The sequence below is a fragment of the Hypanus sabinus genome, chromosome 3 (assembly GCF_030144855.1).
Source record: "Hypanus sabinus isolate sHypSab1 chromosome 3, sHypSab1.hap1, whole genome shotgun sequence".
In the NCBI taxonomy this organism is placed as follows: Eukaryota; Metazoa; Chordata; class Chondrichthyes; order Myliobatiformes; family Dasyatidae; genus Hypanus; species Hypanus sabinus.
Genome location: NC_082708.1, coordinates 75,369,038 through 75,385,673, shown reverse-complemented (window position 1 = coordinate 75,385,673; position 16,636 = coordinate 75,369,038).

The window sequence follows — 16,636 nt, the reverse complement described above, 5'->3', positions numbered from 1 at the left end:
AATTTCTCAGCTGGATATCTGCAGGCCATTTCTCAGCTGGATATCTGCAGGCTTCAGTTGTCAGCTAGATATCTGCAGGCTTCATTTCTCAGCTGGATATCTGAAGGCTTCAGTTAGCTGGATATCTGCAGGCTTCATTTCTCAGCTGGATATCTGCAGGCTTCAGATAGCTGGATATCTGCAGGCTTCATTTCTCAGCTGGATATCTGCAGGCTTCAGTTCTCAGCTGGATATCCGCAGGCTTCAGTTAGCTGGATATTTGCAGGCTTCAGTTCTCAGCTGGATATCTGCAGGCTTCATTTCTCAGCTGGATATCTGCAGGCTTCAGTTCTCAGCTGGATATCCGCAGGCTTCTGTTAGCTGGATATCTGCAGGCTTCCGTTCTCAGCTGGATATCTGCAGGCTTCAGTTCTCAGCTGGATATCTGCAGGCTTCAGTAAGCTGGATATCTGCAGGCTTCATTTCTCAGCTGGATATCTGCAGGCCTCATTTCTCAGCTGGATATCTGCAGGCTTCATTTCTCAGCTGGATATCTGCAGGCTTCATTTCTCAGCTGGATATCTGTAGGCTTCATTTCTCAGCTGGATATCTGCAGGCTTCAGTTCTCAGCTGGATATCTGCAGGCTTCCTCAGCTGGGTATCTGCAGGCTTCAGTTAGCTGGATATCTGCAGGCTTCATTTCTCAGCTAGATATCTGCAGGCATCAGTTCTCAGCTGGATATCTGCTGGCTTCAGTTCTCAGCTGGATATCTGCAGGCTTCAGTTCTCAACTGGATATCTGCAAGCTTCATTTCTCAGCTGGATACCTGCAGGCTTCATTTCTCAGCTGGATAACTGCAGGCTTCATTTCTCAGCTGGTTATCTGCATGCTTCATTTCTCAGCTGGATATCTGCAGGATTCATTTCTCAGCTGGATATCTGCAGGCTTCAGTTCTCAGCTAGATATCTGCAGGCTTCATTTCCCAGCTGGATATCTGAAGGCTTCAGTTAGCTGGATATCTTCAGGTTTCATTTCTCTGCTGGATATCTGCAGGCTTCATTTCTCAGCTGGATAGCTGCAGGCTTAATTTCTCAGCTGGATATCTGCAGGCTTCATTTCTCAGCTGGATACCTGCAGGCTCCAGTTAGCTGGAGATCTGCAGGCTTCATTTCTCAGCTCGATATCTGCAGGCTTCAGTTAGCTGGATATCTGCAGGCATCAATTCTCAGCTGGATATCAGCAGGCCTCAGTTAGCTGAATATCTGCAGGCTTAATTTCTCAGCTGGACATCTGCAGGGTGCATTTCTCAGCTGGATATCTGCTGGCTTCAGTTAGCTGGATAGCTGCAGGCGTCAGTTAGCAGGATATCTGCAGGCATCATTTCTCAGCTGGATATCTGCAGGCTTAATTTCTCAGCTGGATATCTGCAGGCCATTTCTCAGCTGGATATCTGCAGGCTTCAGTTGTCAGCTAGATATCTGCAGGCTTCATTTCTCAGCTGGATATCTGAAGGCTTCAGTTAGCTGGATATCTGCAGGCTTCATTTCTCAGCTGGATATCTGCAGGCTTCAGATAGCTGGATATCTGCAGGCTTCATTTCTCAGCTGGATATCTGCAGGCTTCAGTTCTCAGCTGGATATCCGCAGGCTTCAGTTAGCTGGATATTTGCAGGCTTCAGTTCTCAGCTGGATATCTGCAGGCTTCATTTCTCAGCTGGATATCTGCAGGCTTCAGTTCTCAGCTGGATATCCGCAGGCTTCTGTTAGCTGGATATCTGCAGGCTTCCGTTCTCAGCTGGATATCTGCAGGCTTCAGTTCTCAGCTGGATATCTGCAGGCTTCAGTAAGCTGGATATCTGCAGGCTTCATTTCTCAGCTGGATATCTGCAGGCCTCATTTCTCAGCTGGATATCTGCAGGCTTCATTTCTCAGCTGGATATCTGCAGGCTTCATTTCTCAGCTGGATATCTGTAGGCTTCATTTCTCAGCTGGATATCTGCAGGCTTCAGTTCTCAGCTGGATATCTGCAGGCTTCCTCAGCTGGGTATCTGCAGGCTTCAGTTAGCTGGATATCTGCAGGCTTCATTTCTCAGCTAGATATCTGCAGGCATCAGTTCTCAGCTGGATATCTGCTGGCTTCAGTTCTCAGCTGGATATCTGCAGGCTTCAGTTCTCAACTGGATATCTGCAAGCTTCATTTCTCAGCTGGATACCTGCAGGCTTCATTTCTCAGCTGGATAACTGCAGGCTTCATTTCTCAGCTGGTTATCTGCATGCTTCATTTCTCAGCTGGATATCTGCAGGATTCATTTCTCAGCTGGATATCTGCAGGCTTCAGTTCTCAGCTAGATATCTGCAGGCTTCATTTCCCAGCTGGATATCTGAAGGCTTCAGTTAGCTGGATATCTTCAGGTTTCATTTCTCTGCTGGATATCTGCAGGCTTCATTTCTCAGCTGGATAGCTGCAGGCTTAATTTCTCAGCTGGATATCTGCAGGCTTCATTTCTCAGCTGGATACCTGCAGGCTCCAGTTAGCTGGAGATCTGCAGGCTTCATTTCTCAGCTCGATATCTGCAGGCTTCAGTTAGCTGGATATCTGCAGGCATCAATTCTCAGCTGGATATCAGCAGGCCTCAGTTAGCTGAATATCTGCAGGCTTAATTTCTCAGCTGGACATCTGCAGGGTGCATTTCTCAGCTGGATATCTGCTGGCTTCAGTTAGCTGGATATCTGCAGGCGTCAGTTCTCAGCTGGATATCTGCAGGCTTAATTTCTCAGCTGGATATCTGCAGGCCATTTCTCAGCTGGATATCTGCAGGCTTCAGATAGCTGGATATCTGCAGGCTTCATTTCTCAGCTGGATATCTGCAGGCTTCAGTTCTCAGCTGGATATCCGCAGGCTTCAGTTAGCTGGATATTTGCAGGCTTCAGTTCTCAGCTGGATATCTGCAGGCTTCAGTTCTCAGCTGGATATCCGCAGGCTTCAGTTAGCTGGATATCTGCAGGCTTCCGTTCTCAGCTGGATATCTGCAGGCTTCAGTTCTCAGCTGGATATCTGCAGGCTTCAGTTAGCTGGATATCTGCAGGCTTCATTTCTCAGCTGGATATCTGCAGGCCTCATTTCTCAGCTGGATATCTGCAGGCTTCATTTCTCAGCTGGATATCTGCAGGCTTCATTTCTCAGCTGGATATCTGTAGGCTTCATTTCTCAGCTGGATATCTGCAGGCTTCATTTCTCAGCTGGATATCTGCAGGCTTCCTCAGCTGGGTATCTGCAGGCTTCAGTTAGCTGGATATCTGCAGGCTTCATTTCTCAGCTAGATATCTGCAGGCATCAGTTCTCAGCTGGATATCTGCAGGCTTCAGTTCTCAACTGGATATCTGCAGGCTTCATTTCTCAGCTGGATACCTGCAGGCTTCATTTCTCAGCTGGATAACTGCAGGCTTCATTTCTCAGCTGGATAACTGCAGGCTTCATTTCTCAGCTGGTTATCTGCATGCTTCATTTCTCAGCTGGATATCTGCAGGCTTCATTTCTCAGCTGGATATCTGAAGGCTTCAGTTAGCTGGATATCTTCAGGTTTCATTTTTCTGCTGGATATCTGCAGGCTTCAGTTCTCAGCTGGATAGCTGCAGGCTTCAGTTACCTGGATATCTGCAGGCTTCAGTTCTCAGCTGGATATCTGCAGGCTTCAGTTCTCAGCTGGATATCTGCAGTCTTCAGTTCTCAGCTGGATATCTGCAGGCTTCAGTTCTCAACTGGATATCTGCAGGCTTCATTTCTCAGCTGGATATCTGCAGGCTTCATTTCTCAGCTGGATATCTGCAGGCTTCAGTTGTCAGCTAGATATCTGCAGGCTTCATTTCTCAGCTGGATATCTGAAGGGTTCAGTTAGCTGGATATCTGCAGGCTTCATTTCTCAGCTGGATATCTGCAGGCTTCATTTCTCAGCTGGTTATCTGCAGGCTTCAGTTAGCTGGAGATCTGCAGGCTTCATTTCTCAGCTGGATATCTGCAGGCTTCAGTTAGCTGGATATCTGCAGGCATCAGTTCTCAGCTGGATATCAGCAGGCCTCAGTTAGCTGGGTATCTGCAGGCTCCATTTCTCAGCTGGATATCTGCAGGCTTCATGTCTCAGCTGGATATCTGCAGGCTTAATTTCTCAGCTGGACATCTGCAGGGTGCATTTCTCAGCTGGATATCTGCTGGCCTCAGTTAGCTGGATATCTGCAGGCGTCAGTTCTCAGCTGCATATCTGCAGGCTTCAGGTAGCAGGATTTCTGCAGGCTTCATTTCTCAGCTGGATATCTGCAGGCTTCAGTTAGCTGGATATCTGCAGGCTTCATTTCTCAGCTGGATATCTGCAGGCTTCAGTTGTCAGCTAGATATCTGCAGGCTTCATTTCTCAGCTGGATATCTGAAGGGTTCAGATAGCTGGATATCTGCAGGCTTCATTTCTCAGCTGGATATCTGCAGGCTTCATTTCTCAGCTGGATATCTGCAGGCTTCAGTTAGCTGGAGATCTGCAGGCTTCATTTCTCACCTGGATATCTGCAGGCTTCAGATAGCTGGATATCTGCAGGCACCAGTTCTCAGCTGGATACCAGCAGGCCTCAGTTAGCTGGGTATCTGCAGGCTCCATTTCTCAGCTGGATATCTGCAGGCTTCATGTCTCAGCTGGATATCTGCAGGCTTCAGTTAGCTGGATATCTGCAGGCTTCATTTCTCAGCTGGATATCTGCAGGCTTCTGTCCTCATCTGGATATCTGCAGGCTTCATTTCTCAGCTGGATAACTGCAGGCTTCAGTTGTCAGCTGGATATCTGCAGGCTTGATTTCTCAGCTGGATATCTGCAGGCTTCAGTTCTCAGCTGGATAACTGCAGGCTTCATTTCTCAGCTGGATAACTGCAGGCTTCATTTCTCAGCTGGATAACTGCAGGCTTCATTTCTCAGCTGGTTAACTGCATGCTTCATTTCTCAGCTGGATATCTGCAGGCTTCATTTCTCAGCTGGATATCTGCAGGCTTCAGTTCTCAGCTAGATATCTGCAGGCTTCATTTCCCAGCTGGATATCTGAAGGCTTCAGTTAGCTGGATATCTTCAGGTTTCATTTTTCTGCTGGATATCTGCAGGCTTCAGTTCTCAGCTGGATAGCTGCAGGCTTCAGTTAGCTGGATATCTGCAGGCTTCAGTTCTCAGCTGGATATCTGCAGGCTTCAATTCTCAGCTGGATATCTGCAGGCTTCATTTCTCAGCTGGATATCTGCAGGCTTCAGTTCTCAACTGGATATCTGCAGGCTTCATTTCTCAGCTGGATATCTGCAGGCTTCATTTCTCAGCTGGATATCTGCAGGCTTCAGTTGTCAGCTAGATATCTGCAGGCTTCATTTCTCAGCTGGATATCTGAAGGGTTCAGTTAGCTGGATATCTGCAGGCTTCATTTCTCAGCTGGATATCTGCAGGCTTCATTTCTCAGCTGGTTATCTGCAGGCTTCAGTTAGCTGGAGATCTGCAGGCTTCATTTCTCAGCTGGATATCTGCAGGCTTCAGTTAGCTGGATATCTGCAGGCATCAGTTCTCAGCTGGATATCAGCAGGCATCAGTTAGCTGGGTATCTGCAGGCTCCATTTCTCAGCTGGATATCTGCAGGCTTCATGTCTCAGCTGGATATCTGCAGGCTTAATTTCTCAGCTGGACATCTGCAGGGTGCATTTCTCAGCTGGATATCTGCTGGCCTCAGTTAGCTGGATATCTGCAGGCGTCAGTTCTCAGCTGCATATCTGCAGGCTTCAGGTAGCAGGATTTCTGCAGGCTTCATTTCTCAGCTGGATATCTGCAGGCTTCAGTTAGCTGGATATCTGCAGGCTTCATTTCTCAGCTGGATATCTGCAGGCTTCAGTTGTCAGCTAGATATCTGCAGGCTTCATTTCTCAGCTGGATATCTGAAGGGTTCAGATTGCTGGATATCTGCAGGCTTCATTTCTCAGCTGGATATCTGCAGGCTTCATTTCTCAGCTGGATATCTGCAGGCTTCAGTTAGCTGGAGATCTGCAGGCTTCATTTCTCACCTGGATATCTGCAGGCTTCAGATAGCTGGATATCTGCAGGCACCAGTTCTCAGCTGGATACCAGCAGGCCTCAGTTAGCTGGGTATCTGCAGGCTCCATTTCTCAGCTGGATATCTGCAGGCTTCATGTCTCAGCTGGATATCTGCAGGCTTCAGTTAGCTGGATATCTGCAGGCTTCATTTCTCAGCTGGATATCTGCAGGCTACTGTCCTCATCTGGATATCTGCAGGCTTCATTTCTCAGCTGGATAACTGCAGGCTTCAGTTGTCAGCTGGATATCTGCAGGCTTGATTTCTCAGCTGGATATCTGCAGGCTTCAGTTCTCAGCTGGATAACTGCAGGCTTCTGTTAGCTGGATATCTGCAGGCTTCATTTCTCAGCTGGATATCTGCAGGCTTCAGTTCTCAGCTGAATATCTGCAGTCTTCAGTTCTCAGCTGGATATCTGCAGGCTTCAGTTCTCAGCTGGATATCTGCAGTCTTCAGTTCTCAGCTGGATATCTGCAGGCTTCAGTTCTCAACTGGATATCTGCAGGCTTCATTTCTCAGCTGGATATCTGCAGGCTTCATTTCTCAGCTGGATATCTGCAGGCTTCAGTTGTCAGCTAGATATCTGCAGGCTTCATTTCTCAGCTGGATATCTGAAGGGTTCAGTTAGCTGGATATCTGCAGGCTTCATTTCTCAGCTGGATATCTGCAGGCTTCATTTCTCAGCTGGTTATCTGCAGGCTTCAGTTAGCTGGAGATCTGCAGGCTTCATTTCTCAGCTGGATATCTGCAGGCTTCAGTTAGCTGGATATCTGCAGGCATCAGTTCTCAGCTGGATATCAGCAGGCCTCAGTTAGCTGGGTATCTGCAGGCTCCATTTCTCAGCTGGATATCTGCAGGCTTCATGTCTCAGCTGGATATCTGCAGGCTTAATTTCTCAGCTGGACATCTGCAGGGTGCATTTCTCAGCTGGATATCTGCTGGCCTCAGTTAGCTGGATATCTGCAGGCGTCAGTTCTCAGCTGCATATCTGCAGGCTTCAGGTAGCAGGATTTCTGCAGGCTTCATTTCTCAGCTGGATATCTGCAGGCTTCAGTTAGCTGGATATCTGCAGGCTTCATTTCTCAGCTGGATATCTGCAGGCTTCAGTTGTCAGCTAGATATCTGCAGGCTTCATTTCTCAGCTGGATATCTGAAGGGTTCAGTTAGCTGGATATCTGCAGGCTTCATTTCTCAGCTGGATATCTGCAGGCTTCATTTCTCAGCTGGATATCTGCAGGCTTCAGTTAGCTGGAGATCTGCAGGCTTCATTTCTCACCTGGATATCTGCAGGCTTCAGATAGCTGGATATCTGCAGGCACCAGTTCTCAGCTGGATACCAGCAGGCCTCAGTTAGCTGGGTATCTGCAGGCTCCATTTCTCAGCTGGATATCTGCAGGCTTCATGTCTCAGCTGGATATCTGCAGGCTTCAGTTAGCTGGATATCTGCAGGCTTCATTTCTCAGCTGGATATCTGCAGGCTACTGTCCTCATCTGGATATCTGCAGGCTTCATTTCTCAGCTGGATAACTGCAGGCTTCAGTTGTCAGCTGGATATCTGCAGGCTTGATTTCTCAGCTGGATATCTGCAGGCTTCAGTTCTCAGCTGGATAACTGCAGGCTTCTGTTAGCTGGATATCTGCAGGCTTCATTTCTCAGCTGGATATCTGCAGGCTTCAGTTCTCAGCTGGTTATCTGCAGGCTTCAGTTAGCTGGAGATCTGCAGGCTTCATTTCTCAGCTGGATATCTGCAGGCTTCAGTTAGCTGGATATCTGCAGGCATCAGTTCTCAGCTGGATATCAGCAGGCATCAGTTAGCTGGGTATCTGCAGGCTCCATTTCTCAGCTGGATATCTGCAGGCTTCATGTCTCAGCTGGATATCTGCAGGCTTAATTTCTCAGCTGGACATCTGCAGGGTGCATTTCTCAGCTGGATATCTGCTGGCCTCAGTTAGCTGGATATCTGCAGGCGTCAGTTCTCAGCTGCATATCTGCAGGCTTCAGGTAGCAGGATTTCTGCAGGCTTCATTTCTCAGCTGGATATCTGCAGGCTTCAGTTAGCTGGATATCTGCAGGCTTCATTTCTCAGCTGGATATCTGCAGGCTTCAGTTGTCAGCTAGATATCTGCAGGCTTCATTTCTCAGCTGGATATCTGAAGGGTTCAGATTGCTGGATATCTGCAGGCTTCATTTCTCAGCTGGATATCTGCAGGCTTCATTTCTCAGCTGGATATCTGCAGGCTTCAGTTAGCTGGAGATCTGCAGGCTTCATTTCTCACCTGGATATCTGCAGGCTTCAGATAGCTGGATATCTGCAGGCACCAGTTCTCAGCTGGATACCAGCAGGCCTCAGTTAGCTGGGTATCTGCAGGCTCCATTTCTCAGCTGGATATCTGCAGGCTTCATGTCTCAGCTGGATATCTGCAGGCTTCAGTTAGCTGGATATCTGCAGGCTTCATTTCTCAGCTGGATATCTGCAGGCTACTGTCCTCATCTGGATATCTGCAGGCTTCATTTCTCAGCTGGATAACTGCAGGCTTCAGTTGTCAGCTGGATATCTGCAGGCTTGATTTCTCAGCTGGATATCTGCAGGCTTCAGTTCTCAGCTGGATAACTGCAGGCTTCTGTTAGCTGGATATCTGCAGGCTTCATTTCTCAGCTGGATATCTGCAGGCTTCAGTTCTCAGCTGAATATCTGCAGTCTTCAGTTCTCAGCTGGATATCTGCAGGCTTCAGTTCTCAGCTGGATATCTGCAGTCTTCAGTTCTCAGCTGGATATCTGCAGGCTTCAGTTCTCAACTGGATATCTGCAGGCTTCATTTCTCAGCTGGATATCTGCAGGCTTCATTTCTCAGCTGGATATCTGCAGGCTTCAGTTGTCAGCTAGATATCTGCAGGCTTCATTTCTCAGCTGGATATCTGAAGGGTTCAGTTAGCTGGATATCTGCAGGCTTCATTTCTCAGCTGGATATCTGCAGGCTTCATTTCTCAGCTGGTTATCTGCAGGCTTCAGTTAGCTGGAGATCTGCAGGCTTCATTTCTCAGCTGGATATCTGCAGGCTTCAGTTAGCTGGATATCTGCAGGCATCAGTTCTCAGCTGGATATCAGCAGGCCTCAGTTAGCTGGGTATCTGCAGGCTCCATTTCTCAGCTGGATATCTGCAGGCTTCATGTCTCAGCTGGATATCTGCAGGCTTAATTTCTCAGCTGGACATCTGCAGGGTGCATTTCTCAGCTGGATATCTGCTGGCCTCAGTTAGCTGGATATCTGCAGGCGTCAGTTCTCAGCTGCATATCTGCAGGCTTCAGGTAGCAGGATTTCTGCAGGCTTCATTTCTCAGCTGGATATCTGCAGGCTTCAGTTAGCTGGATATCTGCAGGCTTCATTTCTCAGCTGGATATCTGCAGGCTTCAGTTGTCAGCTAGATATCTGCAGGCTTCATTTCTCAGCTGGATATCTGAAGGGTTCAGTTAGCTGGATATCTGCAGGCTTCATTTCTCAGCTGGATATCTGCAGGCTTCATTTCTCAGCTGGATATCTGCAGGCTTCAGTTAGCTGGAGATCTGCAGGCTTCATTTCTCACCTGGATATCTGCAGGCTTCAGATAGCTGGATATCTGCAGGCACCAGTTCTCAGCTGGATACCAGCAGGCCTCAGTTAGCTGGGTATCTGCAGGCTCCATTTCTCAGCTGGATATCTGCAGGCTTCATGTCTCAGCTGGATATCTGCAGGCTTCAGTTAGCTGGATATCTGCAGGCTTCATTTCTCAGCTGGATATCTGCAGGCTACTGTCCTCATCTGGATATCTGCAGGCTTCATTTCTCAGCTGGATAACTGCAGGCTTCAGTTGTCAGCTGGATATCTGCAGGCTTGATTTCTCAGCTGGATATCTGCAGGCTTCAGTTCTCAGCTGGATAACTGCAGGCTTCTGTTAGCTGGATATCTGCAGGCTTCATTTCTCAGCTGGATATCTGCAGGCTTCAGTTCTCAGCTGAATATCTGCAGTCTTCAGTTCTCAGCTGGAAATCTGCAGGCTTCAGTTCTCAGCTGGATATCTGCAGTCTTCAGTTCTCAGCTGGATATCTGCAGGCTTCAGTTCTCAACTGGATATCTGCAGGCTTCATTTCTCAGCTGGATATCTGCAGGCTTCATTTCTCAGCTGGATATCTGCAGGCATCAGTTGTCAGCTAGATATCTGCAGGCTTCATTTCTCAGCTGGATATCTGAAGGGTTCAGTTAGATGGATATCTGCAGGCTTCATTTCTCAGCTGGATATCTGCAGGCTTCATTTCTCAGCTGGTTATCTGCAGGCTTCAGTTAGCTGGAGATCTGCAGGCTTCATTTCTCAGCTGGATATCTGCAGGCTTCAGTTAGCTGGATATCTGCAGGCATCAGTTCTCAGCTGGATATCAGCAGGCCTCAGTTAGCTGGGTATCTGCAGGCTCCATTTCTCAGCTGGATATCTGCAGGCTTCATGTCTCAGCTGGATATCTGCAGGCTTAATTTCTCAGCTGGATATCTGAAGGGTTCAGTTAGCTGGATATCTGCAGGCTTCATTTCTCAGCTGGATATCTGCAGGCTTCATTTCTCAGCTGGATATCTGCAGGCTTCAGTTAGCTGGATATCTGCAGGCTTCATGTCTCAGCTGGATATCTGCAGGCTTCAGTTAGCTGGATATCTGCAGGCATCAGTTCTCAGCTGGATATCAGCAGGCCTCAGTTAGCTGGGTATCTGCAGGCTCCATTTCTCAGCTGGATATCTGCAGGCTTCATGTCTCAGCTGGATATCTGCAGGCTTAATTTCTCAGCTGGACATCTGCAGGGTGCATTTCTCAGCTGGATATCTGCTGGCCTCAGTTAGCTGGATATCTGCAGGCGTCAGTTCTCAGCTGCATATCTGCAGGCTTCAGGTAGCAGTATTTCTGCAGGCTTCATTTCTCAGCTGGATATCTGCAGGCTTCAGTTAGCTGGATATCTGCAGGCTTCATTTCTCAGCTGGATATCTGCAGGCTTCAGTTGTCAGCTAGATATCTGCAGGCTTCATTTCTCAGCTGGATATCTGAAGGGTTCAGATAGCTGGATATCTGCAGGCTTCATTTCTCAGCTGGATATCTGCAGGCTTCATTTCTCAGCTGGATATCTGCAGGCTTCAGTTAGCTGGAGATCTGCAGGCTTCATTTCTCACCTGGATATCTGCAGGCTTCAGATAGCTGGATATCTGCAGGCACCAGTTCTCAGCTGGATACCAGCAGGCCTCAGTTAGCTGGGTATCTGCAGGCTCCATTTCTCAGCTGGATATCTGCAGGCTTCATGTCTCAGCTGGATATCTGCAGGCTTCAGTTAGCTGGATATCTGCAGGCTTCATTTCTCAGCTGGATATCTGCAGGCTTCTGTCCTCATCTGGATATCTGCAGGCTTCATTTCTCAGCTGGATAACTGCAGGCTTCAGTTGTCAGCTGGATATCTGCAGGCTTGATTTCTCAGCTGGATATCTGCAGGCTTCAGTTCTCAGCTGGATAACTGCAGGCTTCATTTCTCAGCTGGATAACTGCAGGCTTCATTTCTCAGCTGGATAACTGCAGGCTTCATTTCTCAGCTGGTTAACTGCATGCTTCATTTCTCAGCTGGATATCTGCAGGCTTCATTTCTCAGCTGGATATCTGCAGGCTTCAGTTCTCAGCTAGATATCTGCAGGCTTCATTTCCCAGCTGGATATCTGAAGGCTTCAGTTAGCTGGATATCTTCAGGTTTCATTTTTCTGCTGGATATCTGCAGGCTTCAGTTCTCAGCTGGATAGCTGCAGGCTTCAGTTAGCTGGATATCTGCAGGCTTCAGTTCTCAGCTGGATATCTGCAGGCTTCAATTCTCAGCTGGATATCTGCAGTCTTCAGTTCTCAGCTGGATATCTGCAGGCTTCAGTTCTCAACTGGATATCTGCAGGCTTCATTTCTCAGCTGGATATCTGCAGGCTTCATTTCTCAGCTGGATATCTGCAGGCTTCAGTTGTCAGCTAGATATCTGCAGGCTTCATTTCTCAGCTGGATATCTGAAGGGTTCAGTTAGCTGGATATCTGCAGGCTTCATTTCTCAGCTGGATATCTGCAGGCTTCATTTCTCAGCTGGTTATCTGCAGGCTTCAGTTAGCTGGAGATCTGCAGGCTTCATTTCTCAGCTGGATATCTGCAGGCTTCAGTTAGCTGGATATCTGCAGGCATCAGTTCTCAGCTGGATATCAGCAGGCATCAGTTAGCTGGGTATCTGCAGGCTCCATTTCTCAGCTGGATATCTGCAGGCTTCATGTCTCAGCTGGATATCTGCAGGCTTAATTTCTCAGCTGGACATCTGCAGGGTGCATTTCTCAGCTGGATATCTGCTGGCCTCAGTTAGCTGGATATCTGCAGGCGTCAGTTCTCAGCTGCATATCTGCAGGCTTCAGGTAGCAGGATTTCTGCAGGCTTCATTTCTCAGCTGGATATCTGCAGGCTTCAGTTAGCTGGATATCTGCAGGCTTCATTTCTCAGCTGGATATCTGCAGGCTTCAGTTGTCAGCTAGATATCTGCAGGCTTCATTTCTCAGCTGGATATCTGAAGGGTTCAGATTGCTGGATATCTGCAGGCTTCATTTCTCAGCTGGATATCTGCAGGCTTCATTTCTCAGCTGGATATCTGCAGGCTTCAGTTAGCTGGAGATCTGCAGGCTTCATTTCTCACCTGGATATCTGCAGGCTTCAGATAGCTGGATATCTGCAGGCACCAGTTCTCAGCTGGATACCAGCAGGCCTCAGTTAGCTGGGTATCTGCAGGCTCCATTTCTCAGCTGGATATCTGCAGGCTTCATGTCTCAGCTGGATATCTGCAGGCTTCAGTTAGCTGGATATCTGCAGGCTTCATTTCTCAGCTGGATATCTGCAGGCTACTGTCCTCATCTGGATATCTGCAGGCTTCATTTCTCAGCTGGATAACTGCAGGCTTCAGTTGTCAGCTGGATATCTGCAGGCTTGATTTCTCAGCTGGATATCTGCAGGCTTCAGTTCTCAGCTGGATAACTGCAGGCTTCTGTTAGCTGGATATCTGCAGGCTTCATTTCTCAGCTGGATATCTGCAGGCTTCAGTTCTCAGCTGAATATCTGCAGTCTTCAGTTCTCAGCTGGATATCTGCAGGCTTCAGTTCTCAGCTGGATATCTGCAGTCTTCAGTTCTCAGCTGGATATCTGCAGCCTTCAGTTCTCAACTGGATATCTGCAGGCTTCATTTCTCAGCTGGATATCTGCAGGCTTCATTTCTCAGCTGGATATCTGCAGGCTTCAGTTGTCAGCTAGATATCTGCAGGCTTCATTTCTCAGCTGGATATCTGAAGGGTTCAGTTAGCTGGATATCTGCAGGCTTCATTTCTCAGCTGGATATCTGCAGGCTTCATTTCTCAGCTGGTTATCTGCAGGCTTCAGTTAGCTGGAGATCTGCAGGCTTCATTTCTCAGCTGGATATCTGCAGGCTTCAGTTAGCTGGATATCTGCAGGCATCAGTTCTCAGCTGGATATCAGCAGGCCTCAGTTAGCTGGGTATCTGCAGGCTCCATTTCTCAGCTGGATATCTGCAGGCTTCATGTCTCAGCTGGATATCTGCAGGCTTAATTTCTCAGCTGGACATCTGCAGGGTGCATTTCTCAGCTGGATATCTGCTGGCCTCAGTTAGCTGGATATCTGCAGGCGTCAGTTCTCAGCTGCATATCTGCAGGCTTCAGGTAGCAGGATTTCTGCAGGCTTCATTTCTCAGCTGGATATCTGCAGGCTTCAGTTAGCTGGATATCTGCAGGCTTCATTTCTCAGCTGGATATCTGCAGGCTTCAGTTGTCAGCTAGATATCTGCAGGCTTCATTTCTCAGCTGGATATCTGAAGGGTTCAGTTAGCTGGATATCTGCAGGCTTCATTTCTCAGCTGGATATCTGCAGGCTTCATTTCTCAGCTGGATATCTGCAGGCTTCAGTTAGCTGGAGATCTGCAGGCTTCATTTCTCACCTGGATATCTGCAGGCTTCAGATAGCTGGATATCTGCAGGCACCAGTTCTCAGCTGGATACCAGCAGGCCTCAGTTAGCTGGGTATCTGTAGGCTCCATTTCTCAGCTGGATATCTGCAGGCTTCATGTCTCAGCTGGATATCTGCAGGCTTCAGTTAGCTGGATATCTGCAGGCTTCATTTCTCAGCTGGATATCTGCAGGCTACTGTCCTCATCTGGATATCTGCAGGCTTCATTTCTCAGCTGGATAACTGCAGGCTTCAGTTGTCAGCTGGATATCTGCAGGCTTGATTTCTCAGCTGGATATCTGCAGGCTTCAGTTCTCAGCTGGATAACTGCAGGCTTCTGTTAGCTGGATATCTGCAGGCTTCATTTCTCAGCTGGATATCTGCAGGCTTCAGTTCTCAGCTGAATATCTGCAGTCTTCAGTTCTCAGCTGGATATCTGCAGGCTTCAGTTCTCAGCTGGATATCTGCAGTCTTCAGTTCTCAGCTGGATATCTGCAGGCTTCAGTTCTCAACTGGATATCTGCAGGCTTCATTTCTCAGCTGGATATCTGCAGGCTTCATTTCTCAGCTGGATATCTGCAGGCTTCAGTTGTCAGCTAGATATCTGCAGGCTTCATTTCTCAGCTGGATATCTGAAGGGTTCAGTTAGCTGGATATCTGCAGGCTTCATTTCTCAGCTGGATATCTGCAGGCTTCATTTCTCAGCTGGTTATCTGCAGGCTTCAGTTAGCTGGAGATCTGCAGGCTTCATTTCTCAGCTGGATATCTGCAGGCTTCAGTTAGCTGGATATCTGCAGGCATCAGTTCTCAGCTGGATATCAGCAGGCCTCAGTTAGCTGGGTATCTGCAGGCTCCATTTCTCAGCTGGATATCTGCAGGCTTCATGTCTCAGCTGGATATCTGCAGGCTTAATTTCTCAGCTGGATATCTGAAGGGTTCAGTTAGCTGGATATCTGCAGGCTTCATTTCTCAGCTAGATATCTGCAGGCTTCATTTCTCAGCTGGATATCTGCAGGCTTCAGTTAGCTGGATATCTGCAGGCTTCATGTCTCAGCTGGATATCTGCAGGCTTCAGTTAGCTGGATATCTGCAGGCTTCATTTCTCAGCTGGATATCTGCAGGCTTCTGTCCTCATCTGGATATCTGCAGGCTTCATTTCTCAGCTGGATAACTGCAGGCTTCAGTTGTCAGCTGGAAATCTGCAGGCTTGATTTCTCAGCTGGATATCTGCAGGCTTCAGTTAGCTGGAGATCTGCAGGCTTCATTTCTCACCTGGATATCTGCAGGCTTCAGATAGCTGGATATCTGCAGGCACCAGTTCTCAGCTGGATACCAGCAGGCCTCAGTTAGCTGGGTATCTGCAGGCTCCATTTCTCAGCTGGATATCTGCAGGCTTCATGTCTCAGCTGGATATCTGCAGGCTTCAGTTAGCTGGATATCTGCAGGCTTCATTTCTCAGCTGGATATCTGCAGGCTACTGTCCTCATCTGGATATCTGCAGGCTTCATTTCTCAGCTGGATAACTGCAGGCTTCAGTTGTCAGCTGGATATCTGCAGGCTTGATTTCTCAGCTGGATATCTGCAGGCTTCAGTTCTCAGCTGGATAACTGCAGGCTTCTGTTAGCTGGATATCTGCAGGCTTCATTTCTCAGCTGGATATCTGCAGGCTTCAGTTCTCAGCTGAATATCTGCAGTCTTCAGTTCTCAGCTGGATATCTGCAGGCTTCAGTTCTCAGCTGGATATCTGCAGTCTTCAGTTCTCAGCTGGATATCTGCAGGCTTCAGTTCTCAACTGGATATCTGCAGGCTTCATTTCTCAGCTGGATATCTGCAGGCTTCATTTCTCAGCTGGATATCTGCAGGCTTCAGTTGTCAGCTAGATATCTGCAGGCTTCATTTCTCAGCTGGATATCTGAAGGGTTCAGTTAGCTGGATATCTGCAGGCTTCATTTCTCAGCTGGATATCTGCAGGCTTCATTTCTCAGCTGGTTATCTGCAGGCTTCAGTTAGCTGGAGATCTGCAGGCTTCATTTCTCAGCTGGATATCTGCAGGCTTCAGTTAGCTGGATATCTGCAGGCATCAGTTCTCAGCTGGATATCAGCAGGCCTCAGTTAGCTGGGTATCTGCAGGCTCCATTTCTCAGCTGGATATCTGCAGGCTTCATGTCTCAGCTGGATATCTGCAGGCTTAATTTCTCAGCTGGATATCTGAAGGGTTCAGTTAGCTGGATATCTGCAGGCTTCATTTCTCAGCTGGATATCTGCAGGCTTCATTTCTCAGCTGGATATCTGCAGGCTTCAGTTAGCTGGATATCTGCAGGCTTCATGTCTCAGCTGGATATCTGCAGGCTTCAGTTAGCTGGATATCTGCAGGCTTCATTTCTCAGCTGGATATCTGCAGGCTTCTGTCCTCATCTGGATATCTGCAGGCTTCATTTCTCAGCTGGATAACTGCAGGCTTCAGTTGTCAGCTGGAAATCTGCAGGCTTGATTTCTCAGCTGGATATCTGCAGGCTTCAGTTCTCAGCTGGATAACT